Here is a 27,421-nt window from a genome sequence, read left to right as displayed (position 1 = left end):
GTGTTGCTCAGTGGCTGAGCATCAACCTATATACCAGGAGGTCAAGGTTGGATTCCTGGTCACGGCATATGCCTGCAATGCTTAATCCCTAGTGTGGGGTGTGCAGGAAGCAACCAATCTATGATTTTCTCTCATAATTGATGTTCCTATCTCTCTCCCTCTCCCTTCCTCTCTGAAATCAATAAAAATATATTTTTTTAAAAAGGATGTGAATCAAATTCTGGATTTACCATACAATAGCTTTGTGTCCTTGGTCAGATTATTTAACTTTACTGAGTCTCAATTTCCCCAACCATAAGATGGTGATAATATTTACATCGCTGTAATTATTAATGATAACATGTGTGAACTACCTAGCAGATAATAAATACTCAATTAAAGTTAATTATGATAATAAGTTGATGCTAACAAGATGTAAAAAATAAACATACAAATATATGATTATGCAACTGTTAGTTTGAATACATGAAAACACTGGGAATCTAATCGTGGCTGTTTTGCTTCAGAATACTACATAGAAATAAAGCCCCAAATATTGATCACTTAATTAAATTACATTCATAAAGGTATTTTAATACTTTAAAATCTTCTTATTATCTGAGATTATGACTATGGCAAAGTTTACCATTAGACTAATTAGCTATAAAAAAGCTAGCTGGTTCCTTAAAGTATGGAGTTACATTTCTCTCTTGAACTCCGGCAGAAACTACTTTTCAACATGGGGAAAATCACTTTGCATTTCTTTCACGTGCATTATTGAACATTTGGCAAAGTGCTGTTTCTCATTTGCTTTGCTCATTCCTGAGATAAATCCTAGGGTTCGTTGTAATGTCTGGTCAAAAACAACCTATGTTGAATCTTAGTGGCAGAGAGGTAGGACTGAGGTTTAAGTGTTGATTATTTCAATATGTATTGCTATGAATTGCACAAGGGTCACCAAATGTGGAAAAGCCAGTGTTGTCTTCTTTGTTCACAAAAATCTCTCTTCACCCACTCTCACAGGGGACTGTGCTTGAATTGTTTTATCTTTGAGTTTATGCCGAGCATCCACACTCTTACCTATTACAAACCTATGACAATGAAGACTCTTTATCCCAAGACAACAGAAATAATTGGTTTAGTTCTGGTTTACAACTGTTTTAAAATAGTTGCTTTAAAACTTGTTTGTTAGAGAGAAATTCCACTATATTAAGAGCAATTGATTAGAAAAATGAGGCTGTTTTTATGCATACTGACATTTTACAGAAGGTAAGCTGTAGCTTTGTATCAACCATGCAGTTTATTTCTGTATAGTATTATTTGGGTTGCAAAATATTCAGAAAATCCTGATTCACACAGATAATTGTAAATGATATAGTACATTTATTGACCGCTTGTCTTGCTATCTCTGAATATTTTCCAGTTAAATTGACCCAGAAACCTGGAAGAAATTAAGAGAACATTTTGTTTTCAAAGTTTAATTACTATTCATATGTCTTAACTATGAAAATAAGATAAGAAGCAGCCCAAACTTAGACTAAGCGCTAATGCCTTCTAAAATGTAGGATTGTCACAATAAGACAAGGAACACATGTTTTTTGTTATTGTGCAACTAATTTTTCTGCTTTCACCATGCATATGGGTCTGAACTTAGCATACTGTCTAATTTAGCAAATCCTACAGGTTCAAATTGTGTAGATACTTGCTTGTACAATTTTCCTTGAATCAACATGTGCAGGCATAAGTTTATTGAAAGACTTGTATAGAGCTATAACCTTCATAACCCATAACACATTTACAAAAACTTGAAACATATTCAAAGGTATGGCAGGAGAAGCATTATTTCTGAGCACTGTAAGAAAGTGAATGAACTAAGTAGTTTAGTTAATTACTGGGTGAAAAACATTTGCTTTTACTAGTATATATTATTGGAAGACAGTAGAGCATATTAAGAGGTTGGCTCTGTCAATTACTATTCTTAAAATCTTAGACCATAACTTCTCTAAGTATCAGTTTTTGCCTATGTAAGATGGGCATAATAATAAACTTGCATTATAAAGTTGCTGTGATTAAATGAAATAATCCAGATGAAGTTTGAGACAGTTCTTGGCATATAGGAAATTGCTATTTTTTTTTATCACAGTTAACATAGTTAAATGTATTTAGAAAATGAAAATAGAATATTATGTTTGTAGTACACAATTTGAAAATGAATGGCCAAGAGTACTTCAAAGTATACATTACCTGAAATCCTAAATTTAACTCTTTTTTGTTGTTGTTGTCAATCCTCACCCAAGGATTTTTTCCATAGAGAGAGTGGGAGGTGGGGAGAGAGAAAAACATCAATGGGAGAGAGATGATGTGAGAAAGAATCTATTGGCAATTGGTGTGGGGCGGGGAGCCTGCAGCAGAGGTATGTGCCCTTGACAGGAAGCGAACCCTGACCCTTCACTCTGTGGTTGACACTCTAACCACTGGGCAAACCAGCAAGGGTCTAAATTTAACTCTAGAAATAGGGTGAGTAGACTGAATTCCTTACAAGAATTCCTTTTGACCCACCTTTATTTGTCATTGTTTTCTTAAATAACTGCTTTTCCTTCTATCTTCTACCTATCTTTTTTCTATTCACAAATACTTTGAGATAGTATTTTTTTCTGATTCATCACTACCCAAACCCTTCTCAACCACTTGATATTTAGTTTTCTGGTGTTTTTTTTGTTTTTGTTTTTGTTTTTTTAACTAGGATGTTGACTTTGAAAAGAACCTTTATTAGTGGAGTGAGAGGTTCAAAAGAGGATGAGAGGGGATTGAGTGTGATAATTTACCAAAGTAAAGTACCATTCCTAAATCTGTTTCCAGATACATCCTTTTTGATATCTCTGCAATATTATATTGATACTATTGATTGCTCCTTTGAAATCCTCTCCCAAGCAGTCTCTGGCTTTTAATGCCTCACATTTGTTTCATTTTATTACTTTACTAGTGACCCGGTACACGGATTCGTGCACATTGAAATGAAATTATTTAGAAGAAAGATTCGTGCAGTAATTGTGTTACTGCAAAAAATTACATGTCAAAATAGTATATATAATATCATAATAAATAAAAGAACAAGAGGCATCAAGACCAAAATGACCAAACGACTGGTCACCAGAAGGTCCCTGGAGCACCTCTTGGCCATAAAAACCTAACGACCAGTCGCTATAATGTCCACTGTGGCCAGCAAACCAGCCCGATCAAGGGGTGGGGCCAGCGGGCAACCTCGTGGCCCCTCCTCCCTGCCAGCCTGCCCCTGATTGGACCCTCCCATCCTGATTAAGAGCTGGGCTTGCCAAATAAATAAATAAATAAATAAATAAATAAATAAATAAATAAATAAAATAAGAGCCGGGCCTGCTGGCCAAACATCTTCACCCTCCCCACCACCCCTGCCAGCAGCACCCCCATCAGCCCACCTCACCACAATAGGCCCACAGCCCCTACCCTCAACCCAACTGCCCTGATCACACCTCCCCACCCCAACCCACACCTCTGATGGGCCCCCACAATCCTGATCAGCCCACAGCCCCTTTTGGCCAGCCCCACCCCTGATCACCCTCCTACCCTAAAAGAGGGTGGGGCTGGCTGGCCAACCACCATGGCCCCTTCCCTAGGCTGCTGGCCTCCAATTGGAACCCCTCCACCCCTCCACCCAACCCACTGCCCACTGCCCCTCCCCATGGCCAACCCTGCCCCCAGTCAGCCTTCCAAACCCAATCAGAGGCGGGGCCCACCAGCTAATCACCTGTAGCCCCTTTCCCCAGCTAGCCAGGCCCCGATCAGGGGCCCTGATTCAGGTAGGCTGGCTAGCCAACCTCCCGCCATCTCCTTCCAACAGGCCCTGCCCCAATGGGCCGGCAAGACCCCACCCATGCATAAATTCATGCGCTGGGCCTCTAGTCTATATACATAAAAGCCTAAGTGACCAAGCGACTGAATGACCTGTCAACCAGTTGCTATGACACTCACTGGGGGTACAGATGTTCAATACACAGGATCAGGCTCCCTCCTATCTGGATCAGGGCTGTGGGGATCAGGCTGAAGCTGGCTATCTGACATTTCCTGAGGGGTCCCGGATTGCGAGAGGACACAGGCCAGGCCGAGGGACCCCACTGGTGCACCAGGCCTCTAGTAGTATTATAAAATTAAAACACATGTGCAATTGGCACCAGTGAGAGCTTTATAGTATCGTACATGTATGAGTCAATGTTTATTTTTAAATTGCCAGTGAGTGGCATATGTACCACCAGTCGGACAGTCAGATGGATGTATGGTCAGTCACTTAGCCTTTTATGATCTCTGAACACATAATAATCTGATCACTCAGTGTATATCCTATATAATAAAAGGGTAATATGCAAATTGTCCCCTCGACCAGGAGTTTGACCAGCCGGCAGGCCAGCCAACTGCCCATATCCCCTCCCCCTGGCCAGGCTGGCTAGACCCCCACCCATGCATGAATTCATGCACCGGGCCTCTAATATTTTTATACACACACACACACACACACACACACACACACACACACACTGAGTGGCCAGATTATTATGCATTCAGAGATCATAATAATATGTCCATTCAGTGTAGATTAACTCATTCATTTAACACCTCTTCTTCATTGCATTCAGAACTAGGCCCAACATTCCCCCTCCAATAAATAAGTGCCATACCAGTTGATTCTATCACTTTAAATCTTTTAACATATGTTCCCTTCTCTTTTGCAACTGATACTGTTGTGCTTTCAGTTCCTATGTCTTCTCATGGGAACAAATACTTAGTCTCCTAATTTAATTGGTCTCCCTGCCTTCAGTGGTTACTTTTCTCCAATTCTTCTACATTGCCACTGGACCACACTTTTCATCACATATATGCCATTGCTTAAAAGCTCATTACTTAGAAATTTTGGACTACATTTCCCAAAAGAAACTTAATGTAGTCCCAACCTTCTTTTAAAGTTTTATATACCTCTTCTCTCATGTTGATCCCTGCGTGTTATCTCTTCTTTCCATTGTCATTCTTTTGCCTGTATTTCTGCTTTTGCCTATATGTTCTTTTCTTCCCAGCTCTGCTGGTCAAAACTTACTCTTCAAAATCCAACACAAATGCCTCCTTATCTTTGAAGTATTTCTCAATTCCTTCTTTTCCTCTTCCCACCACAGCCCACATCAAAACCAAAATAATCTATTTTCTTTTCTCCCTTAGTACTCCATCTCTTATAGTATTGTAATTTCTGCATTTTGTTTATATATGTCAATATCATATTCTACTAGATCATAATCATTTTAATATTTTATTTTTATATTTCCCACAGAAATATTTGTATTGTAAGTGCTCTAGTAATGTGGGTGGAGTTAACTTCAATACCCAAGAATGCCAGAGGGTCATAAGAGTCATTAGAAAAGTATCTAATGGAAGGGATTGAAATTAAATTCATTAAGCATTTATCAAGTGCATATTGTATGCTAGGTACTGTGCTTCTTGCCTGAATATCCAAAATAATTAATGTAAAGTAGGAGAAATAAGAATATATAAATATTTCAAGAATGCTCGTTTCCTAATTTTTATGGCGATCACTATCATGGGCCAGTTTATGCATTTCAAATGGCAAATGACCTGGGTAACAAAGAAATGATGGCAATGAGTTTTTATATTGAACTTTTCCCATTTTATTTTGGAAGTTTTAACATTTGGATTTACACCAGCATTCAATTTATGTATCCAATTAAAATGCTTCCATTGAACATGTTGAATAATATGGAATTCTATTACATAAAAACCTTAAATACATAGTTTGGTGAGCAAATTGTTTTTCTAAGCATATAAAAAATCTTTTATTCCCCCCACCCAGTCCCTGTAAAATATCTGTTATATTGTATAGGATACTATATTTAATCTCTGTTCCCAGGCTTATAGAGGAAATATAGGAAAGTACCAAAGACATTTTCTAAGTTATTTTCTATTATAAAATTAATCATGCTTCTTGTAGTAAACTTAGAAAATACAAAACAAGTTTAAAAATAAAAACGATGCATAATTCCACAGAGGTAATACCATTAATATTTCTTCCTGTGTCCTTTTCCATATCTAGGTATAGTTATGTGTCCTACTTTTATCTTAACGATTATTTATTTCATGAGTATTAATGTAGTATTAAGAAAATAGGTATAATTTAAAATGCATAGATTAACCATTTTAGCATTTAGAAGTGTTTTTGTTGTCATTTTCTTCTTTTGTTCTGCAAACATATTATTTAAAGAATTATATACTATAAATACAGTTTTATATCCTGCTTGTTATTGTAACCATTTCTCCATGTAATTAAAAATAGAAAGAGCGTTCTCTTATAAGTTGAAAGTGGTAGTCTTTGAGTAGGGACAGGTTGAATATCTCTTCCAAAAAGTAACAGGGAGCACAGGAATGTTGACAGGTAGTGGTGTGAATTAGAACATTTAAAACAAAAACATGCACCACAGAGTTTTACATAAAAACATATTTACTAGCCATAAATTTGATGTGGTCTAATTCACATGCATTGCCTATTGTGGGCTCAGTCTTTTGAAAGTTTTGATTAACACTGTACTTTAGTTCATTTTCTCCTATGAAATTCCTACAGTTTACAAATGAGGTTTGCACCCAGTTTCTCTTTTGCTTGGTTAAGTAGCACCTCATTGACTAAAATGGCTTTTCTTTTTCATGATGGTCACTGAACTGTAAACTATTGTTGGGGTTTTCCCCAAAGGGTACTTGATAGGGTACCACTGGTATTGCTTAGCCATTTTTTGTATATGTAAATACTTTTTTGTATATGTAAACTTACTTGAAGCATAAATACAATACATACCAGCAAAGTAAAGAAATCATTAGTGCATAGCTCAGTGAATTTTCACAAAGTGAACACACCTGTGTAGCCAGCATCTCAATCAAGAAATAGAACACGGAGAAACCAAGATGGTGGCATAGGTAAACACCTATACTGCTGCCTCGCACAACAATTTCAAAACTGCAACTGGAAGACAGAGCAGACATCGTCCAGAACCATTGGAAAGCTGGTTGAGTGGAAATTCTACAACTAGAAGGAAAGAGAAAGGGAGGACACTGATACTCAGAGGAGCTGTGGAGGACAGAGGTGCAGAGACCCAAAAGTGCGGAAAGGGCGGGTGGCTGAATACGTGGCTGGCTTACTCAAACGGGAGGGAGACCAAGGCTCCCCTCTGCACTGAACTCCAGTTCTGGTAGTGATTCGGGGAACCCAGTCTCATACAGGGTGAAACTGGAATGTCAGGAAAAAGCACATTGAGACTCAGGGGAGCTCCGGAAGGCAGAGGTGTGGAGACACAGCACATGGAGAGGGCGGGCAGCAAGCGTGCAACTCGTTCAGGGGGGAAACAAAACCTCCTGACTGCACTAAACTCCAGTTCCAGGTGAGACTTTGGGTACCCAGACTCATTCAGGGAAAACTGGTCTGGCAGCGGGAGAAACTCAAGGGCAGCCTTCTCTCAGAGGTGCATGCAGCCATTTCCATGGGACACCGAGACACAGGGGCCTTTTAGGGTGGGACTGACGGGAAACCAAGTCTTTCTGCACAGCTCTGAGACTCTACCCCATCCAAGTTGAGCACAGAAGTTCTCCCAGCATAGGCACAGCTGGTCCTCAAAGCCAATTGGCCTGGAGGTCAACTTCAGTGATACTAAAAACAATCTAGGCTTAACTACAACAAGATAGCACACACAGCCCATAAAGACGCACACCAAGAGTGTCCACCTCAGGTAACCGGGGAGGCTGAGACACTGGGCCCTATAGAACACCTAGCACACAAAGCCACTTCATAAAATCAGGGAAGCAGCTAAAATGAGGAGACAAAGTGGCAGGTCACAAATGAAGGAAATGGAGGAAAGCAACTGGATATAGAATTCAAAACCACAGTTATAGGATTTTCAAAAATTTCCTAGAAAAAGCCGATAAATTTATCAGGGCCCTCGAGGATATGAAAAAGGATCAACTAGAAATTAAGCATACACTGACTAATATAAAAAAATATTATACAGAGACCTAAAGGCAGACTAGAGGATAGCAAGAATCAAGTCAAAGATTTGGAATACAAAGAAGCAAAAAATACTCAATTGGAAAAGCAAAAGGAAAAAAGAATCGAAAAATATTAAGATAGTGTAAGGAACCTCTGGGACAACTACCAACATCAGAATTATGGGAACACCAGAAGAAGAGAGAGAGCAACATATTGAAAACCTATTTGAAGAAATAGTGACCAAAAACTTCCCCCACCTGGTGAAAGAAATAGACTTACAAGTCCAGGAAGCACACAGAACCCCAAACAAAAGGAATCCAAAGAGGACCACACCAAAACACATCATAATTTAAATGCCAAGAGCAAAAGACAGAGTATATTAAAAGCAGCAAGAGAAAAACAGTTACCTACAAGGGAGCACCCATATGATTGTCAGCTGATTTCTCAACAGAAAATGTGTAGGCCAGACAGGAATGGCAAGAAATATTCAAAGGGATGAATAGCAAGAACCTACAGCCAAGATTTCTCAACCCAGAAAAGCTATCATTCAGAATTGAAGGTCAGATAAAGAGCTTTACAGATAAGAAAAAGCTAAAGGAGTTCATCACCACCAAACCAGTATTATATGAAATGCTGAAAGGTATTCTTTAAGAAGAGGAAGAAAGAAACATCAATCAGAAAGGATATATGCACCCCTATGTTCATAGCAGCACAATTTACAATAGCTAGGATTTGGAAACAGCCTAAGTGCCCATCAGCAGATGATTGGATTCAAAAACTATGGTACATTTACACAATGGAATATTATGCTGCCATAAAAAAGAAAAAATTCTCATCGTTTGCAGCAACCTGGATGGAATTGGAGAACATCATGCTGAGTGAAACAAGCCAGTCAATGAAAGAGAGACACCACATGACCTCACTTATTTATGGATGATAAAGAACATTATAAACTGAAGAACCAAAAGATAGATATAGAGACAGTAAAGCAACAAGCAGACTGTCAAATTACAGCAGGGAGGTTGGGGAGATATGGAGGAGATAAGAGATCAACCGAAGGACTTGTATACATGCATATAAGTACAACCAATGGACACAAAACTCTGGGGATGGAGGGCAGGTACGGGGGGCGGGGGGGGGCGCAAGGGTATATGTACAAAAATAATAATTTAATAAAATAATATATTAAATTTAAAAAAAAGAGGAGGAAGAAGAAAAAAGTAAAGATAAAAATTATGAACAACAAATACATATCTATCAACAAATGAATCTAAAACCAAGGAAATAAAAAATCTGATGAACAGTATTAACTGATGAATATAATAGAATCAGGGGCATAGAAAGGGAGTGGACTGATATAATTCTTGGTGTGAAAGGGGAGTGGTGGGTGCGGGAAGAGAATTAACTAAAATCGTACACCTATGGATGAGGACATTTTGGAGGGTAAGGGCAGAGGGTGAGGTGGGAACCAGGTGGAGGGGAGCTAAGGAGGGTGAAAAAGAGGAAAAATTGTAATAATCTGAACAATAAAGATTCATTAAAAAAATGAAATAGAATAGTATCAGAATCCCAGAAGACTACCACACACACCAAGATGAAGAATTTTTGAAGCAGCACAATTCTCAACTTTGCCTCCTGAGGGAATGATGTCTTGCAGCATGTGGTAGGAGCCTAGTCGCCCACAGAAAGTTTCCTTAACTGCACTGAAGCTAGTTAACTATCGCAATTCTCAGCTACATATTCCAGGGAATTCTTTCTAACCATAGAGTATGTGCACTTTTAATGTGCTTACTAAGCAAGTTCAGAGTTGCCACATTTTGCTGTTAACACCCACTTTGAAGCCCTTTGGGCAAAGCAGAGCACAAAGGCTCTTTGTTATTAATTCATTTCCTGTTCTGTCTTTGGACAATGGTACTAGAACTCACTTGTTGATATGTATATGTTTTTCTCAAGATATTAATCACAATCATTTCAGATAACATGTTAAAGTAGCTTAGTTAAATGCTGCATGCAACTAAAAAGTCTTAACTTTTAAAAAGAAAATACACCAAAGTGTTACCCTTGATTATTTCTGGTTGGCAGAATTATGGATGATTGTTTTCCCCTGATTATTTTTTTTTTTGTATTTTCTGAACTTTTTATAATGAATAACATTTATACTTGTAATTAGGAAAAAAAAAACACAGTTATTTAAAAAAATACTCCTATAGTGTTAATAAATCTTATAGAAAGCATTAATAATGTGACTATAACAACAAAGCATCCTATATAATAAAAAGGTAATATGCAAATTGACCCTAATGGCACACTGACCACATCTTGGTCCCTCTCCCTCCCTCCTATACCCTCCCACCATCAGGCTCCAATTGCCCAATGGTGAACGGGGAACTGGGGGTGGGTGGCAGCGGGGGGCAGGGCTGGCTGCCAGCAGCCAGGGAAGATGGCCCTTATTGCAGGCCAGGCCTAGGGACCGTACCCTCACATGATTTTGTGTGTCAGGCCTCTAGTATTTGATTATAGAAATGATTTACAGACTACTATGAAAAATTTTTAAAATTGGTTTGGCCTTTTGAATATATCTAACACATATAATTGTTAGGGTGGCTCTTTCTTGTTAACACTAGTTTCTTAATATGTAAAATGAACCTCGAACACTGAAGAACTGACTTTTTCTATTTTAATATGTAATATTTCTTTTCTCTTTGTATCACTATTTATATATTTTTTCTTTCCCCCTTACACACATACTCACATACACACACACACACACACACACACACACACCTCTCACCTTTCTCAGTATTTATTTTTCTTTTACATTAGTTTTCTTCTCACTAGCCCCCTTCAATATCTATTATTTTCAATACTTTTAAGATTAGTGCAAAGTTTAACATCTTACAATGAAGAAACCAATATATTGGCAGTTGAACCCATGACATACTGGGTTCATCTGATGACAACAGTTTTTGTTATTCTATAAGAAAGGATGAATTTTTAGAATAAGGGCAGAAAGGAATCATGGTGTTCTTATTTTATACTTTATTAATGATATGCAGAACATATAAGCTCAATCAAAATTGCATTGGATACATTAAAATTGAGATACTTTTTAAATTTTTATTCAATTATAGGGGTAACATTGGTTAATAAAATTGTATAGATTTCAAGTGTACTTGTTTTGCAAATTAGCATTTCCCTTGAAATGATATTATGCTATAAAGAACTCCACCAGTTGGTGGTTTGCACAATGAATTGTCTAATTCAAGGGTAGCTTCTGTACTCTACTTTTCTTCATGGGACACATTTCATGACCTACTTTTCTATCCCCCTTCTCTTCCTTTGATAACATTAATTCTACTTTATATAATTTTACATATACAAACAAATACACACACACACATCTTCTTGGAGCCCCATCTTCCTTTTCAAAGTATTTGAACTTCTTTTTATGTTATTCAACTTATTTTAAAATGAAATTAAGCATTATAACAAATTAGTGCTCTCAGTACCTAAGGACCTTGAATGTGTCCATAACTCACTCTCACAATCTCCACAAAAACTTAGAAATAGCCAAAACCAGTGTGGCTCAGTGGTAGAGTGTCAGTCTATGGACTGAAAGGTCCCAGGTTCGATTCCAGTCAAGGGCATGTACATTGGTTGCATACCCATCCCCGGTAGGGTGTGTGCAGAAGGCAGCTGGTCGATGTTTCTCTCTCATCGACGTTTCAAGCTCTCTATCTCTCTCCCTTCCTCTCTGATAAAAACAAACAAACATAAATAATGTGATCCTCTTGATTAAATATGTATTTTAAGTGCCAATATTTCATATAAATTTTAAATGCTTTTGTTTGTTTTAGGTATTTCAGTGATATTATTTCCTGAAAAGCTTTGTTACAAATATCAGTTAAATAATAATTTCCATATATTTTGCAGTTTTTAGCCTTCAAAGCATTTCACATGCACTAATCTGTGGACTCATTTAGGAACCAAAACACTATTTAGCAACATTACTATAGGAAATTGTCTTTAATTCCAAACAACAACCAATTAGTGTTCCTGTTGTGGTTATTGTTAATAGTGATAGGCTCATGGCAAAAACTAAAAGCATTTCCCCTAAAAACAGGAACAAGACAGAAATGTCTGCTTTCACCACTCTTATTCAACACTAGTAGCCCTGAACACAAATTCATATGCCAGTAGCTCTCCGCTGCCCTCCTGTAGCTCTCCACCTCCTGCCCCACCCTTCTGTAGTTCCCCCTGACCCTCTCCCCCTCCTCCCCTCATAGCTTGCTACCTTGCCCCCTCCTGTAGCTTTTCGCTGCCTGCTTGTAGTTCGCTGCCCCACCCTCCCGCATATCCATGATCTGGTCCTTACATGGTTGGTTGTTACACCTCAATGCTTAATGGATAATTAGCATATTCCTCTCTTATTTTATAGGATAGTACTGGAAGTTCTAGCCATAGCAATTGGACAAGAAGAAGAAATAAAAAGTATTCAAATTGAAAGGGAGGAAGTAAAACTGTCATTATTAACAGATGGCATGATATTGTACATAGAAAACCCTAAAGACCCCATAAAAACTACTAGATTTCATTTAATAAATTAATTTGGCATTGTAGCAGGATACAAAATCAACACCAAAAATCAATGGCTTTCTTACACACCAATAATGAATTATCAGAAAGAGAAACTAAATAAATAATCTCATTTACCATTGCAACAAAAAAATTAAGATACTTAGGAATAAACTTAACCAAGGATGCAAAAGACCTGTACTCAGAAAACTACAGAACTTTGAAAAAAGAGATAGAAGAAGATCTAAACAAGTGGAATAATTTACTGTATTCACGGATGGGTAGAATCAACATCATTAAAATGTCCATACTACAATCTACAGATTCAATGCAATCCCTATTAAGATGCTCAAAATCATGAATCATCCAAGATATGCAAATCAAAATGGTTTTTGGTACCATCTCACACCTGTCAGAATGGCTACCATCAACAAATGACAAGTGCTGGTGAAGATGTGGAGAAAAGGGAACCATAGTACACTGTTTATGGGAATGCAGACTGGTGCAACCATTATGGAATTTCTTGAAAAAAATAAATATGGAGCTGCCATTTGACCCAGTGATCCCACTCCTAGGAATATATCCTAAGAAACCTGAGGCACCTATCAGAATGAATGTATGCACCTCTCTGTTCATAGCAGCACAATTTACAATAGGTAAGATCTAGCCGAAACCGGTTTGGCTCAGTGGTTAGAGTGTCGGCCTGCAGACTGAAAGGTCCCGGGTTCGATTCCAGTCAAGGGCACGTACCTTGGTTGCGGGCACATCCCCAGTGGGGGTGTGCAAGAGGCAGCTGGTCAATGTATCTCTCTCATCGACGTTTCTAACTCTCTATCCTCTCAATTCCTCTCTGTGTAAAAATCAATAATAAAATATATATATATATATATATATATATATATATATATATATATATATATATATATTACAATAGGTAAGATCTGGAAACAGCCCATGTGCCCATCAGTAGATGAGTGGATAAAAATGCTGTGGCACACTTATACCATGGAATATTATGCAGCAGTAAAAAGAAGAATCTCTTACTCTTTGAGACAGCATGGAGCGACCTGGAGAGTATCATGCTAAGTGAAATAAGTCAGTCAAAGAAAGACAAGCATCACATGATCTCACTCTATGTGGAATCTAATGAACACAATAAACTGATGAATGGAAGCATGGAACAGAGCATGAAATCTCAGAGGGAAGGTGTGAAAGGGTGGGTAGGTGGGAGGTAATCAACCAAAGGCCTTGTATGCATAACTCATGGACACATACAATGGGAGTGGGCTGGAGGGAGTCAATGTGGGGGAAAGGGGACATATATAATTCTTTCAACAATAAAGAATTATTTTAAAAATGATAGGCCCATGAAATATAGTTTATTATAGTTGACCCTTGAAGGAACATAGATTTGGACTGCGAAGGTCCTCCACTTATACATGAATTTTTTTTTCAATAAATATACAATTAAAACAAAAATCAGGAACCATCTCACACCTGTCAGAATGGCTATAATCAACAAATGACAAGTGCTGGTGAGGATGTGGAGGAAAAGGAACCCTCTTGTACTGCTGGTGGGAATGCAGACTGATGTAGCCACTGTGGAAAACAGTATGGAGTTTCCTAAAGAAATTATAAATGAAATTTCCACTTGACCCAGTAATCCCACTTTTAGGAATAATAATATATCCCAAGAAAACAGAAACACAAATCAGAAAGGATATATGCACCCCTATGTTCATAGCAGCACAATTCACATAGCTAAGATTTGGAAACAGCCTAAATGCCCATCAGCAGATGAGTGGGTTAGGAAACTGTGGTAAATCTACACAATGGAATACTATGCTGCTGTAAAAAAGAAGGAATTATTACCATTTGCAACAGCATGGATGGAACTAGAGAGCATTATGCTAAGTGAAATAAGCCAGTCAGAGAAAGATAAATGTCACCTGATCTCACTCATTTATGGAACATCATAAACAACATAAACTGATGAACAGAAATAGAACCAGAGACATAGAAGCATTGAACCGACTGTCCAACCTATGAGGGAAGGTGAGGGATGAGGGGGTAATAGATCAACCAAAGGACTTTTATGCATGCATATGAATATAACCAATGGAAACAGACAGTAGGGGGGTAAAGGCATGTGTTGAGTGGTGGGACTGGTCAGGGGGAGGTCAATGGGGGAAAAAGAAGACTCATGTAATATTTTAAACAATTTTTAAAAATTAAATAAATAAATAAATATACAGTTGACTCTCCACGTCCCTGGGTTGCACCTCAACCATAATAGAAAACAATATTTTAGATCTGTATTAGGAGTCTGTAAAGGGTGAGGGTTGATTATATGTTATTTTATTTTATTTTATTTTATTTATAACTATATGTTCTATGTTATTTTACATAAGGGACTTGCGCATACCCATTTTATATAAGGGATGTCCTAAAATCAATACCCAGCAGATACCAAGGGACAAGTATAGTTAAGTTTGGGGAGAGGCAAAATTTATATATTAATTTTCAACTGTATGGGTTCAGAACTCTTAACTCCCCTTCCCTGTTGTTTAAGAGTCAACTGTAAAATGGTGGCTGAATAGGCAGACATGTCCCAAACCTTATCCCAGAGCAGATAGAAGGGCATCTAAATTGAATATCATTCACCCAGAATTGGTGAAGTCGACACAGCTGGTGAGACAATTCACAGTCAGGAAAGGCAGATGATGCCTGAAGAATAGTAGGATTGGGGATCTGGGCTGGAAAGAGTTTTGAGACCTCCAAGCCCAGGGGGTCAGTAGGAAGCTGCACATCACCAAGTCCAAGTCCCCTGAGGACAGGAATAACAATTGAATGTGGAAAGGAAGTCCACAAGATTGCTGGCAGCAGGGAATTCTAGATCTAAGTCCACAGCCATGAGAGGCTGAGCCCAGAGGGGCAGCCTGAAGGAAATAGCCAAGCTGCATGGTTCCAGGGGGAAAGAAATTCAAAGTGACACAGTTGTTTCCCCTCTTTTGGGTCTTTGCTTTTATTTGCTAAACCCCGTTCATAGGACCTTTCAAATACAAACAATCATCTGCGGCTGAGGTGCAGGTGAAGGTGAGGACTTGTGGAGTCTAGGGAGAGACTGTGGAGAAGAGCAGGTTAGGGAGAGGTGACCAGGAGTCCGGCAATGGGACATTCCTGACACTTTGGACCTAAGCATCCATTTTCTTCAGCAGAGTTAGCCCCTCCTAGCAGTCTCCAGACAACCAATACAGCCACACCCAGACTGTACCCTGAGTGGAACAAAGGTCACAAAAATATGAATAGCTCCTAAGAGCCTTCAGGGACTGGATTGAAGAGAGGCCAGAAAGCAATTACAGCAACCTCCCTAACTGTAGTCCTATCATAAACAGCTGCTTGAGAGATTAAGATTGACAGTGGGCAGACAAGTTAAGTGGGCAGATTGGTCTGGCCTACTGGCAGTCAAGGTAATGGAGATAGACACAAACAGAGGAGCCATGGATTGCTTGGAACTTCAACAGGGTGCTGACTACATAATAGGAAACTGAGAAGTGGCAGACAGTTCAGAAGAAGGAATTTAAACCAGATCATATGGGGCATTAAAACTTGGCTGAAATGAATGACACTTCACTTTTCTATTTTTATTTTATTTATCTTTTATTTAAATTTTTTCCCCTTTCTTTTCTTTTTTTGTTTGTTCTTTATTTTTTTTCATTTTGTTTTTTAATGTTATTTTTATTTCATCTTATTTTTTTCCTTCTCTTTCTTTTCTTCTTATCCACTCATCCTCTTTCTATCTCCTCTGAGGTCCTCCCCATATTCATTCAATTCCTTAACCTTATTTTCTGTATATACACTCAGCCTCTACAGATTCTGCCCCCACCCTCTTTTCTGGGTGTTTGTTGTTTTCATTTTTTAGTTTATCTGTTTGTTCTGTGGTGTGTTCTTTCCATATATATATTTATTTTTCTTTATCTTCCTTTTTCTTCTTTTTCTTTTCTCTCTTACCATTTTTTCTTTCCTTGATATCATTTTTGCTCTCTTTTATCTCCGCTAATTCTCTTTTCTCTGGTGGTCACTTATATTGGGGTTATTGGTGTCGTGAGTACATTCCTCTTTTGTTCCCTTTGTGTCATGTGTTGTTGAGTTGTATTTTGTGCTGTTTGGTCAACATGGTAGAGAGCGAGCCACATAACCAGACACCTTGAGAGGAGACTCCATCCATGAATGGGACAATAATACTCAAGATCCAACTACACCAAGAGAACCCAAATAACTCAAGTAGGGGGCATCCATAAATTACCCAGCCCAGAAGACCTGAGAGATTGCACCACTGGGTCCCACAAAACATCTACTATATAAGACAAACTCAAAAAATCTGGGTGTCATAGCAGTTTGATCTAATATGTAGAAACAATCACAAAGGAACAGCAAAAATGGGGAGACATTCAAAAGAAAAAGAGGAATCACCAGAAAAGGAAATAAATAAAATGGGGTAAGCAATTGTCAGTGAAAGAATTCAGAGCAATGGTCATAAGGACACTGAAAAGGTTGGAAGACAAATTCAACATGTGTGAAAATCAAGAGGAAATAAAGGATGACATAACCACAATAAAGAACACAATGGAAAGTTTCAACAATAGACTAAGAAGAAGCTGAGTGAGCAGGGAGTAAGTAGCCCAGGATAAACAATGATGTGGTATTTTTCCTCTAGGGAGCTCATATTTTCAGGGTCTATTGCATTCCTCCAGAAAATATTAATAAATAGCAACAACAAATGTTGAATTTCAGAAAATATTAATAAATAGCAACAGCAAATGTTGACTTTGATTCCTAGAAATCTTGCTAACCTTCAAACAAAAACTATGACAATAGAAAACTTTAGCAAGCAGGCTGTGTGGGGCAACCAGGCCGGTAGGGGGTTTAGTGAGGGACAACCAAATGACAACAAGCAGGCTGTGTGGGGTGACCAGACTGGCAGGAGGGCGTGAGTGGCGACCAGGCCAGTAGGGGGGAGGTAGTGAGGGATGACCAAATGACTGAACAAGCAGGCTGCGTGGGGTGACCAGACTAGCAAGGGGGCCATGAGGGATGACCAGGCCAGCAGAGGGGGGCAGTTGGGCGTAACCAGGCTGGCTGGGAGGGGGCGGTTGGGGGCAACCTGACCAGGCTGGCAGGCAGGTGAGCGATTAGGAGACAGTGGTCCAGGATTGTGAGAGATATGTCTTACTCCCTGGGATCAGTCCTAAACAGGCTGTCAGACATCCCCAAGGGATTGGAGAGGGTGCAGGCTGGGCTAAGGGGACCCCTCTCCCCCGTACACAAATTTTGTACACTGGACCTCTCGTTATTTAAATAACATTCCTACTACAATTTTTTTGTGACTTTGAAATAGCCTATCTTATTACTTTCCTTATTATCAGCACAAATTTAAAGTTATATGGACACTCAAACTGTTCATACTACCTTAAGACTTCTCTTTTATGACCTCTAACCCTCTTCATAAGTGGCCAAAATACTAGTCTCCTATTGAACAAAAATAATTGTATTCTAAATTGAGTTTGGGATTAAAATGGCATCTGTTCTAGCTCCTAAATGTAAATGAGAAACTTAGGTATAATCAAGCTCCATTTGGAGAGGGGTTTTGCCAACATTAGTAGTTCTGCTCTGGCAGTATAGTAATTTCAATGGGATCAGAACTGTGGCAGTGTGCACTGCGTTAAACCCAAAGTCTACAGAGTAGGATTAGTGTTCAACTTTTTATCTGTATTTATGTGACATGTCCTTGCTGTAGGCAGACATGTTCTGTCAAGATATGCCATCTTTGAATGTGAAGTACTTACTAATAAAAATAAAATAATTCTATTGACAGTTTTTCTGTGCAGGGTAAAGGATTGATATTGATCTGGCCAGAGTGACTGGACCACTATATTGGAGCTCAAACTATAATCAAACTCCAGTCCAGTGGTCAGCAAACTCATTAGTCAACAGAGCCAAATATCAACAGTACAATCACTGTAATTTCTTTTGAGAGCCAAAAACCGACTTCTGCACATGGGCCACGAAGTTTCAATTGCACTGTATGTGCGCGCCTGCACGTGGTATTTTGTGGAAGAGCCACATTCAAGGGGCCAAAAAGCTGCATGTGGCTCATGAGCTGCAGTTTGCCAACCACTGATCCAGCCTAATATTTCTAAATATGTGGGCCTTACCTTTCACATCTGGCCTTCCAGAGAGATAGCTGTGGTACAGGCACCTTAGGTGAATATGGACAGTGGCAATCCAAAACTGAGCAAAAAGTGGTGGTAATCATTAGTTCTAGGGTGTTCTAACATGTTGACACAAGCTTCTGTAAGACTTGTTAAGGGGTCCCTGCATCAACCTCCTGTGGGGTTTGAGGGAGCTGTGAATGGGTCAACTTGCTCCCTTCACAGCCTTTCACAAGGACAAGCTACTTTCTAATAAAAGTTAGCTAAAGAGATGCCTGAAAGCTGAGAAGAAGGTAATGGAGAAGGAGGCCAAGCATAAAGAGCTCAGTCAGAAACAACTAAGCTAGGCCAATGCTGCTGCCACCAACCACACCACTGACAATATGGGTACCGAGGAGAGGAGCCCGTACCCAAACAAATACTACAAGATCTGTAACCAAGCAGTCCACCAACTAAAGTTCAGTGGTAAGACCCATACCCATACAAGTTCCATGTAGACATCTTACTCACTTCATTTAAGAATACAGTCACCTGGAGCCTGGGGACCACCTAAGTGACATTACCTAAAGGTGATAGGTAGGATCCATGCCTAAGGAGCTTCTAGGGGAAAGCTCACCTTCTATGGCCTTCAAGGACAGGGGGTCAAATTGCAAGTCATGGCCAATTCAATAAATTATAAATCAGAAGAAGAATTTATTTGTATTAATAACACAAACTATTTCAGGGAAACATAATTGGAATTCAGAGGAATCATAGGAAAAACCAAGAAGGATGAGCTAAGCATCATTCCCTAAGAGATTACACTGTCATATCTTTGCTTGCATATATTATCTCATCTTTACTTTGGCCTCAAAGACAAGGAAACGTGATATCTTCAGAGACACTTGTGCTTAATCCTGAATGACTCTGTGAGGCAGAAATTTATCATCTGCTCTAAAAAAGAAGTTTCTTGGATGAATTGGAATGCTTAAAGATTGAAAGTCCCATAATGAACAACATCCCAGGGGGGAGCTGTGGCTGTGCCTTTTATCACCTACCACAATGAGCTGGACATGAATTCATATATGAAAATTGCTCCAGAACTCTACCATTAGATGCTGGTGGTTGGTGGCATTGGCCAGGTTTACAAATTGAATGCTAGTTCCTGAATTAAGAAATTGATTTGATTCACAATTCTGAGTTCACCACCTGTGAGTTCTACATGGGTAGGCAGACTATCATTATTTCATGGAAATCACAGAAAAGATTAGTTCAGGGATAATAGTGAAGAGTAATACAGGCAGTTACAAACTCACTTACCATCCAGATGGCCTGAGGGCCAAGCCTGAGAGATTGACTTCAGCCCACCCTTCTGGAGAATTGAGTATGTTAGAAGAGCTTGAGAAAGCCTAGAGGGTGAAGGTGACAGAAATCATCCTCTTCAAAACTGAAAAAACTCACTCACAAAATTGTTGATGATATCTATGTGGCAAAGGCTATTGAATGCCCTCCACCTGGTACCAGTCAGACTCCTTGATAAACTTGTTGGGGAGTTCCTGGAAGTGATGTACCAATCCTACATTGATCTATAATCACTTGAAGATATGAGCTCTTTGGCCAAATGACACTGCTCTAAAGAGGGTCTGACTGAGCACTTGAGATTTTTTTTAATATAAAATATATTTTATTGATTTTTGTACAGAGAGGAAGGGAGAGAGATAGAGAGTTAGAAACATCAATGAGAGAGAGTCATCGATCAGCTGCCTCTTGCACACCCCCTACTGGGGATATGCCCACAACCAAGGTACATGCCCTTGACCAGAATCGAACCAGGGGCCCTTCAGTCCCCAAGCTGACGCTCTATCCATTGAGCCAAACCGTCGCGGCAACACTTGAGATTTTTATCATGAACAAGGAAATAGCAATACCTACACCAAGCTGAATAACTCCATGAGGAAGTGGCAGCTATTCAAAGAAAAGGCCAAGGCTGCCATGTCATAGATAAACACTTTTGCACCACCCTGGAATAAACCAAGTCACCATGTTTTTCATAGACAAGTCTAATAACATTAAGGAAGTACTTCTATTTCATGCCATGAAACCTGAAGACAAGAAAGAAAATATAGTAACTGCCAATACATTGGGAAGCACAACAGCTAACACTTCTGTATAGAAAATAACTGCAAGTCACATAACTCAGGCATCTTTGCATTTCTAGGAAAGGACTGCAATGAAATTCTTGTACATTGCTATCCATTTGACTATTGCAATTCATTCACCAGAAGAGAGAAAATGAATTAACAATTCCTGTTTTACTCCTTGTTACTAAATAAACCATTTCTCTAAACAATTAAATTTTAAAAAAGCTATGGGCCACAGATAACGTGTAGCCAAAGAATCCACAGAACTTGTTAAACTATATATTCCCCAGACATACTGAATCAGGGAATGGGGACCTGAGAGTTCAGTGTTTTAGCAGGTTTCCAGGGTTATTCTCATGCATATTAAAGTTTGGGGATCATTGATTCTGCCCAATAGTTTTCAAATTATGATCTGGGACCACAAATCCCTGAGGTCAGGGATTTGTGGTCCCAGATCATGTTTCAGGGATCCATGAGGTCAAAACTATTTTCATAATAATATGTAGACATTATTTTCCATGTTTCACTGTGTTGACATTTATATGGAGGGTATACAAGCAGTGATCAGCAAAAACTGCTGGCCCCTTAGCACAATTTAAGACAGAGGCACCAAACTAGATTGTATACTATACTTCCATGCATTTAAAGTAAAAAGAAAATGTCAGTTTTACCTAAGAATGTCCTTGATGAATGAATAAAAATCATTTATTTTATTATCCTGTTACTTGTTCTACCTTGTCATACACAAATTTTTGTATATTCTGTGTGCTGAAATGGGAAATAGGCATAAAATGCTTCTGCAGCAGACCAAAATATGATGGTTGGTTGAAGGAGAAGCACTTGTATGACTAAGTTGTGAGCTGAACTAGCCACTTCGAACAACTCCCTTTTAACTTAAAAGAATGACTGACAGTGGTTGCCCAGACTTGGATGTTTAGAAGACCTTTTCTCCAAAATGAATAAGTGAGTCTGTTATGTCAAGAAAAAAATTACAGCATTTGTTGTTAATGATAAAATTTAAGTGTATAGCAAAATTAGAACTTTAGAAACTTTATCCATCACATGAGCTTGACAATTTCCTAATACTTAGACTATTCTGATGTCATCAATGGTTATACAATATCAAAAAGCAACCATGATTTTTTTGGTATTGTGTATCTTGAAATGAGTCACCATTTGTGAGAGCTGATTAACTCAATAAACCAGTACTTTCCACTGACCAATGCAAGATATTACAAAATCATGTATAGATAAAGGATCCATTAATTATACAAGATAAATCAATGTATTTTCATATAAGGAAGTATAGAGTTCATTGGTATGGTTTCAAATTCTACCTTGCACTTAACCTTTAAGAAACTACCAATTGTTAAGTTTCATTGTAGTATCAAAGAAGAATATTGAAAATTATTTGAAAATACTATTAAAATTTTCATTTTTCTAATTGCATATCTGTGTGATTACAGATTTCCTTCATATATTTCATTCAAATATACAGATCCCAAAAGATCTGATGCAGAAGCAGATATAACATTCAGCTGTTTTTTATTAAGTCTGCCACTAAAGACCTTTGTACAAATGACAGGGCCACTTTTTATTCCATTTTGGGGGAAATATAATTATTTTTTTATTTAAAATATGTTAATTATAATAACAGGTATTTGTGACTGTTATTTTAAATGAATAAAGAAATAGTTTTAAAATTACTGTGTTAATTTCTAATATTGTAAATATGAATAGAAGTAATCTACATATGCAACAGCATGGACAGACCTGGAGAGTATTATGCTAAGTGAAATAAACTAGTAAGACACATGTGTCAAACACAAGGCCCGAGGGCCAAATCCAGCCCGCCAGGCCTTGCAATGTGGCCCGCACCGCGCTGTCATCACTGCACTCCGCTGTCAGTTTATGACATTGTCAGTTTATGACTGTTCAGTAAACCATTCGGCCCGCAATTTAGGCTGGATTTTAGATTTTGGCCCCTTCTCTGATTGAGTTCGACACCCCTATAGTAAGAGAAAGAAAGATACCATGTGACTTCTTCACTCATATATGGAATAAAATGAACTAGCAAACAAAATAGAAACAAACTCAGAGAACAGATTGACAGCTCTCAGAAGGGGGGGAATTCAGGTGCTAGGTGAAAATGTTGAAAAGATTAAGGGGGGAGTTGAGGGGTGAGAACAAACATGCATACACACAGACAACAGTATGGTGATTACCCGAGGGAAAGGGTAGCTATTATAAATGGTGATGGAAGGAAACTTGACTTGGGATGGTAAACACACAATACAGATGATGTATTATAGAATGATACACCTGAAACCTATATCATTTTATTAACCAACTAGAGGCCCAGTGCATGAAATTTATGCACGGGCTGAGGGGGTGTCCCTCAGCCCAGCCTGCACCCTCTCCAATCTGGGACCCCTCGAGGAATGTTCGACTACCCATTTAGGCCCAACCCCACTGGGCCTAAACAGGCAGTCGGACATCCCTCTCACAATCCAGGACTGCTGGCTCCCAACTGCTTGCCTGCCTGCCTTACTGATTGCACCTAACCACTTCTGCCTGCTAGCCTGATCACCCCCTAACCACTCCCCTGACAGCCTGATTGATTCTCAACTGCTCCTCTGACAGCCTGTTTGCCCCCAACTTCTCTCCTCTGCTGGCCTGGTCACCCCTAACTGCCCTACCTTCAGGCCCGGTGCCTCCCAACTGCCCTCTCCTGCTGGCCATCTTGTGGTGGCCATCTTGTGTCCACATGGGGGCAGCCATCTTTGCCATCTTTGACCACATGGGGGCAGCTATTGTGTGTTGGAATGATGGTCAATCTGCATATTACTCTTTCATTAGATAGGATAGAAGTCTGGTGCATGGGTGGGGGCCAGCTGGTTTGCCCTGAAGGGTGTCCCAAATCAGGGTGGGGATTCCCTTGAGGCATAGGACAGCCTGGGCGAGGGGCCTGTGGTGGTTTGCAGGCCAGCCACACCCCCTGGAGACCCAAACAGAGGCCCTGGTATCTGGAATTTATTTATCTTCTACAATTGAAACTTTGTAGCCTGGAGCAGAGCCAAGTCTCCTGCTCACTCTGTGGCTGTCACCATTTCTGTTTAGATTTGTTTACCTTCTATAATTGAAACTTTGTAGCCTTGTGTGGAGGCCTAGGCTGGCAAGGGCAGACAGAAAGCTTGGCCTCCTCCTATGCCTGGGAAACCCAAGCCTCCTTCCTGCTTTTTATGGCTGTAGCCATCTTGGTTGGGTTTATTTGCATAATCGCTCTGATTGGCTGGTGGGTGTGGCTTGTTGGTGTAGCAGAGCGATGGTTAATGTGCATATTACTCTTTTATTAGGTAGAATGCTACTGCAACAAATTCAATTTAAAAAAAGTAAAATAAGAAATAGTCTACATAAACAAAAATTTTTTGGTATAAAGTGGTCCTGAGATCAAGAATTAAAGAAATGCTGATCTAGCCATTGGGTTCTTAAAAATATACTAAACATATCACTACTGGAAATTAGAATAGCCCAGGCAGGACTAACCATATTTTAATAATACTAAGAATTGTTTACCTGAGTATTACCTGCCATCCAAAAATTATGTATCTGTGACCTTTTTTTAAAAAAAAAAATCATTATTGTTTGAAGTATTATAGATGTCCCTGTTTTTCCCCCATTGACACCCCCCCCCCCCCCCACTTTACCCAGTTCTCAACCTGCCTCTGGACTTCATCAGTCTACTGTCTGTATCCAGAGGTAAGATCTTTGGTTAATCAGCATGTGCCCTCCCCCCCGCCCTGCTTTCCTCTGAGATTCATCAGCCTGTTCCTTGTTTCCTTGCCCCTGATTCTATTTGATTCACTATTTTATTTTGTTCATTAGATTTATTTGCTTATTTTGATTTTTAGATTTAATTGTTGATAGATATGTATTTGTTGTCATTTTATTAATCATATTTTATCTCCTCCTCTTCTTTCTTCCCTCCTCCTTCTCCTCCCCCTCCTCCTCCTCCTCCTCCTCCTCCTCCTCCTCCTCCTCCTTCTTCTTCTTCTTCTTCAATATCCTTTGACATTTCATGTAATACTGGTTTGGTGATGATGAACTCCTTTAGCTTTTCCTTGTCTGTGAAGCTCTTTCTCTGACCTTCAATTCTAAATGAGATCTTAGCTAGGTAGAGTAATCTTGGTTGTAGGTCTTAGCTTTTCATCTCTTTGAATATATCTTGCCACTCCTTTCTGGCCTGCAAAGTTTCTATTGAGAAATCAACTGACAGTCTTAGGGACTCTCCCTTGTAGGTAACTAACTGCTTTTCTTTTGATGCTTTTAAGATTCTCTTTTTGTCTTTAACCCTTGGCATTTTAATTATGATGTGTCTTGTTATGGGCCTCTTTGGGTTCCTCATGTTTGGAACTCACTGCACTTCCTGGACATATAAGTTTATTTCTTTCACCAAGTAGAGGAAGATTTCTGTCATTATTTCTTCAAATAGCTTTTCAATATCTTGCTCTCTCTCTCTTCTTCTGGCACCCCCATAATGCTAATTTTGATATGCTTGAAGATGTCCCCAAGGTTCCTTACACGATCTTTATATTTTTTTAAATTATTTTATCTTTTTACTTTTCAAATTGGGTGTTTTTTGCTTCTTCATATTCCAACTCATTGATTTGATTCTTGGAATCCTCTATTCTACTATTGAATCCCTGTAAATTATTATTTCAGTTAGTATATGCTTAATTTATGATTGGTCCTTTTTCATCTCTTTAACTTTCTCACTAAGATCCTTAAAAGTCTCATGAAGATCCTTGAGTAACTTATAACCATGGTTTTGAACACTATCCAAAAATTTGCTTGCTTTCATTTCTTTCATTTGTGATATGTTTCTTTGTCTCTGCATTTTGGCTGCTTCTTTGTGTTTGTATTAGGTAGAGTTGCTATGTCTCCTGGAATTGGTAGAATGGTCTTGTGTAGTAGGTGTCCTATAGGTGGCTAATCCTCCCCAGTCACCTGAGCCAGGCACTCTAGGTATGTAACTGTATGGGCTGTGTGCACAGTTTTGTAGTTGAGCCTTGATTGCTGTTGGCGTCACTGGGAGAAATTGATCTCCAGACCAATTGGCTATGAGGACCAGCTGTGACTACAATGGGAGAACTGTTGTGCAGGAGACACCCTTATGAAGCAGGACTTTGGTGCTTACTGAGTCTGCCCTTTGAGTGTGTCACTTATGGTTGTTAGGGTTGTAATCTGCTATGTTCTGAAGCTGTCCATCAGGTGCACTGGCTCTGGGGCCCCCAGGAAGGTGCAAAGTCAGCCACTGCCTGGTGTTAACCTGCAGGAGCTGTTTTTATTGGGCTTGGCGGTGCTCAGGCAAGGCCCAGCCGTGAAACAAGGCAAGCTCATGCTAATGCAGGGTCTTGGGACTCTCATTGATAGGTTTGGGGCATGGTGACCCAGCTGCTTGTTAGATTTTAGCAAAGTCTAATGCCAGAACCAGGACAGGCCATTCATATGCAAAAGCCGCTACAAACAGGTTGGGTGGAGCTGAAAATTGGATGGGGCAGGGTTTCTGGGAATCATCAGAGTCTCTTAGAATCAAAAGTCAGGGCAAAAAATATGGCTGCCAGTCAACCCTGTGACTGGGGAGGTCCCAGAACAGGAACAATGACCCCTGCAAGCACCCCTTTCTGGGAAAAAGGCTGCCCCAAATTCCTGCCCTGATGCCAGACAATCTAGTTCCTCTCCATATATGTCTGGGTCCCCCAGAGCCTCTGCCTGGCACTGGAGCTCAGAGGAAGTGGGACCTTGTAAATTCAGTTCATGAGCCTGCCCTTTCAAAGGAGCAGCTGGGGCTCCAGCAATCTCCATGTCACTGAACCCCAATTTCTACTGGTTTTTACAGCCCAAAGTTACAAGAACTTCTTTTCCCAGCTCTGGGAGCCTGGAATGGGGATCTGGTATGGAGCTGGGACCCCTTGCTCCTCTCAAGCAACCTCCACAGAGATGAAAGATGATCTCCCTCCCAATTGAAAAAGCAGCACACATGGGTGCCAGACCAGCCTGTTCCACACCTCCACCCCTCCTAACAGTCTCAGTGTGTTTTTTTCTTTACTTTTCTTGGTGTAGGACTTTCATTCAGCTAGATTTTAGGCAGTTCTGAATGATGTTTTTTCCATATTTTAGTTGTAACTTTGATATGTTTGTGGGAGGCAGCAAGTACAAGGCTTTTACCTATGCTGCCATCTTTTTTTTTTTTTTTTTTTAATATATTTTATTGATTTTGTACAGAGAGGAAGGGAGAGAGATAGAGAGTTAGAAACATCGATGAGAGAGAGTCATCGATCAGCTGCCTCTTGCACACCCGCTACTGGGGATATGCCCGCAACCAAGATACATGCCCTTGACCGGAATCGAACCCGGGACCCTTCAGTCCCCAAGCCAACGCTCTATCCATTGAGCCAAACCGGTCTTGGCTA

General features: G+C 39.5%; 2 protein-coding genes and 1 pseudogene across 4 annotated transcripts in view; 2 read left to right on the top strand and 1 right to left on the bottom strand.

The window, feature by feature from the left end:
• MORC4 (MORC family CW-type zinc finger 4) overlaps window positions 1–27,421 on the bottom strand; it is a 737,287-nt gene that overhangs the window by 346,887 nt on the left and 362,979 nt on the right. The gene's annotated exons all lie outside the window — the stretch shown is intronic.
• RNF128 (ring finger protein 128) overlaps window positions 1–27,421 on the top strand; it is a gene marked incomplete at its 5' end in the record, with an annotated part of 125,534 nt that overhangs the window by 46,021 nt on the left and 52,092 nt on the right. The gene's annotated exons all lie outside the window — the stretch shown is intronic.
• LOC311615431 (lysine--tRNA ligase-like) lies at window positions 18,953–20,399 on the top strand (annotated as a pseudogene). The gene has a single exon. The product of its transcript is annotated as a lysine--tRNA ligase-like (transcript).

This window comes from Pipistrellus hanaki (assembly GCF_964339955.1).
Source record: "Pipistrellus hanaki genome assembly, chromosome: X".
NCBI classification, from domain to species: domain Eukaryota; kingdom Metazoa; phylum Chordata; class Mammalia; order Chiroptera; family Vespertilionidae; genus Pipistrellus; species Pipistrellus hanaki.
This window is presented reverse-complemented; position numbering and strand designations above follow the sequence as displayed.